Here is a 3,825-nt window from a genome sequence, read left to right as displayed (position 1 = left end):
CTTGATCCACAATCGCTGGCAGCTGAATTTTGTTATTCTCCAACAAGTACTTAAAGATGCCGGGAACTTGGTCATCTTTGAAGGAGTACACTTTGGGAAATCTAGGCTCTGAAGACTTCTGCTTCTGAGGCCGTTGTTGCTATTGTGACTGCGATTGTTGTGGCGCTCGTTGCTGCTGCCGCTGTTGTTGTTGCTGAGGTTGCAATTGAAAGGTTTGATTAGCATCAACTGCATTAGCATGTGCCTTACCTTTCCCCCGTGGGACGAAATTCTGTTGCGGAGCATTATTCGCCTGTTGGCCTCTCTCCGCCTTCTTTCTTCTGATGAATCGCTCGGCCTGCTCTCCTCGGACCTTTAGATCCTTCCATGTCTTGGACGGTGCCGTCCCTATTGCTTCCAACACGTCCAGGGCGAGGTTGTTGTGGAAAGTCTAGAGGATGAGTTCCTCGGTGATTGGGTCCCGACAGTTCAGCGCCTTGTTCCGGAACCTTTTGACGAAGGTGTCCACCAATTCACCGTCTTTCTGTTTCTCGTCTAGCAACGATCCGATGGATATCTCCGTGTCTTCATCGAAGAAGTTGGCGAGGAATTTGGTCTCCATGTCATCCCAACTGTTCACACTACCTGGCTTGAGGCGGCGATACCAATCGAAGGCGGATCCGCGAAGAGTGCCGACGAATGACCGCACCATCAGAGGCTCATTACCAGAGATCACCCCCAAGTGCGATTTGAAGTAAATCAAATGCTGGGTAGGTGAACCCATCCCATTAAACGGCGTGAAGTTAATTAGATTAAACTTCGCCGGATATGGGATCGATTCCCATTCTCTTGGGTATGGGCAAGGAATGCCTGTTTTCTTCGTCTCTTGAGCGGAGATCAATGTGTTGATTTTGCTCTCGAGGTTCTTGATCTTCAGACTTTCGCCTGTGTCGTTCTAGGCCGGGATGCTTTCAGAATCGATTCGAGATTGTCCCGCTCCGATGTCCCTCTGCTGGTCATGTTGGTGGTGACACTCGGAAATTCTCCATCTTCAACCACCGTTCTTCTTCGTCGGAAACGCCTAGGCCTTGTTTTCGGCGTTTCAGTACTGTTTTCGTCGAAAGTTGCCTTCATCATTGATTTCATTAAACTTTAGTCGTTATAAATGAATTCAAATAACAAAGAAATGAAAATTACAACTTTCTTGAAAATAAACGCAAGATCCGTTTATCGTCTCTTGCTTGCGTGGGTCTTTGGCCTGTGACGGGGACGTTGATATCCGTGGACCACCTGGCACTCAGATCTGTTCCTGAAAAATCGGACAGAGCTTCGTCGATCCGCGAGAGATCTAGAAACGTGAAGCGTCTATCTCGGCTAAAACGAGATATTTGCTCTTCTTAGGATTACCGGTGAAGGGTAATACTAAGGAACGGGCACGGGTGATGAAGAATCTGATGAAGACCTCTCCTCTGTTGAAGTGCTCGACCACTATGAAGAATCTGATGAAGACCTCTCCTCTGTTGAAGTGCTCGACCACTCTTCACTGCAGCAGGGCTTCGTCAACTTCTCCAAAAATCCAGATCTCCAAAAATGAGGCCTTGGGTGGCTATTTATAGGCAATGGGAGGACCTAGGGTGCGTAGACACCCCTGGGGTGTTTCGACTTTCCCGAGACACCCCGGGTGTCCCAACTCAGCCTGAGACACTCCGTTACGTATGTTTGATTGTTTTCGCCGTAAATTCTTCGTCCGAACTCGAATTTGAGTGATTCCAAATGCGTTGGAAGCTTGACAAAGAGTTATATCTGCTCCAATGGTTGGATTATCTATAGAATGAACGAGACTCGAAGGGCGTTGTTCTTTTTGTGAACATCGCCGGGTTCCTGGTTGGCCCGGGTCTTCGTTGTTCCGAAATCCTATCAGCTCACGTAGTTCATCGATTCACTTCAATCGTTCATCGACATCAATCGAACTCTTGTGGATCGGATAGTGACGTTCATCGTTGCTCTTTAACACTGAACCGTTCGTGGAGACCTATAGGCAATTTTCGATGCCTACAGATACCCCCTCCAAAGTGTTCCGGACTCGTTTCTTTTATAGAAGAGGCTGGAATACTTTGGATGTGATTGGTCTAGCCTTCAGTCAGCGTAAGGACCTGTAGTTAGCTTCAACTCTTGGCTCCTTCGATTTTCGGTCTATTCGATGCTTTGACGAATAGCCGAAGTTCTTTCGGCACTGCGTTTATCGCTTGGCCGTCGTCGGAGTCTCGAGTCTGTAGCTGATGAATTAAGTTTGGCTCATGTCATTGAGTTGACTTTGAACTACCTCCGTCAAATTGTGTTGACTTAGGGTTTCAGATCACCGTGTGTTGACTATTTGTCGCAACGCGTTGACTAGCGTTGACCTAGGGTTACACGTTGACCGACGTCGACCCTAGGGTTTCGAATCGTCGAACTTTGACTTTTTGTCGCAACGCGTTGACTGGCGTTGACCTAGGGTTATGCGTTGATCGGCGTTGACCCTAGGGTTTTGGATCGTCAAACGTTGACTTTGGTTGCAACGTGTTGACTGACGTTGACCTAGGGTTACGCGTAGACCGGCGTTGACCCTAGGGTTTTGAATCGTCAAACGTTGACTTTGGTGGCAACGCGTTGACTGGCGTTGACCTAGGGTTACGCGTTGACCGGCGTTGTCCTTAGGGTTTTGAGCGTCGAACTTTGACTTTTTGTCGCAACGCGTTGACTGGCGTTGACCTAGGGTTACACGTTGATCGGCGTTGACCCTAGGGTTTTGGATCATCAAACGTTGACTTTGGTTGCAACGCGTTGACTGACATTGACCTAGGGTTACACGTTGACCGGCGTTGACCCTAGGGTTTTGAATCATCAAACATTGACTCTGGTTGCAACGCGTTGACTGGCGTTGACCTAGGGTTACGCGTTGACCGGCGTTGACCCTTAGTGTTTCAAATCGTCAAATGTTGACTCTGATCGCAACGCGTTGACTGGCATTGACCTAGGGTTACGCGTTGACCGACGTTGACCCTAGGGTTTCGCGCATCGAATGTTGATTGGTGTCGATTTTCATTAAGACATCCAATAATCGACGAAAACGGGCGAATTCGGGCCTAACATAGGCGTACGGGGACAAAACGAGACCCGAGACACCCGTGGGTGTCTCAACCTTGGCCGAGACACCCTTTGCCCCTCTTTCTTTTCTTCTTTTGTTTGTTTCCCTTCTTGTTTTGGCTTTATTGCCTCTTTTGTTTTCCCCCTTCTTTTCAAATTTTCAAAAGAAAATCCCTCTCAAACTCTTAAACCCTTTCTTCTTCCTTCCCTCCATACACCATTGTTTCTCACTTTCAAGAACTCAAAACCCATCAATCCCCTCCTTGGCCGAAATTGATCTCTCCTCCAAGCTAGGGTTTCATCATCTTCAACCTCAAGGAAAGCTTCTTGATTTGGTAATCTCAAAACTTTCCCCCTTTTTTTTTTTGAAAAGATTGTAGCTTTATGCTTGTTATGGGGGTATAACATGAATTTACATGCCAAGATCCTAGCTTTTTGTTCTTATGAGTTAGAGGATAGGCTATTTGATGATGGGTTGTGTATGCACAAGAATTTGGGGGGGTTTTATGCAAACATGCAATATGGCCGAATTTGAGGGGCTTTTGTGCAAAAGTGGACTGAAATTTGTAGGGGTCTTTATGTAAAATGGGACTGAAATTAGGTTTTGGATTGCATGTCCATTTGGTCGAAAATTTGAGGGGTGCTTTATGCAAGAAAACCAATGTTGTTTGAGGGGTTTATTTGCAAAAAGCAACCCACAAAGTGTAGAGGGGTTTATTT

Source organism: Asparagus officinalis, chromosome 2 (assembly GCF_001876935.1).
Source record: "Asparagus officinalis chromosome 2, Aspof.V1, whole genome shotgun sequence".
Taxonomy (NCBI): domain Eukaryota; kingdom Viridiplantae; phylum Streptophyta; class Magnoliopsida; order Asparagales; family Asparagaceae; genus Asparagus; species Asparagus officinalis.
Note: the sequence above shows the minus strand (reverse complement) of the source record.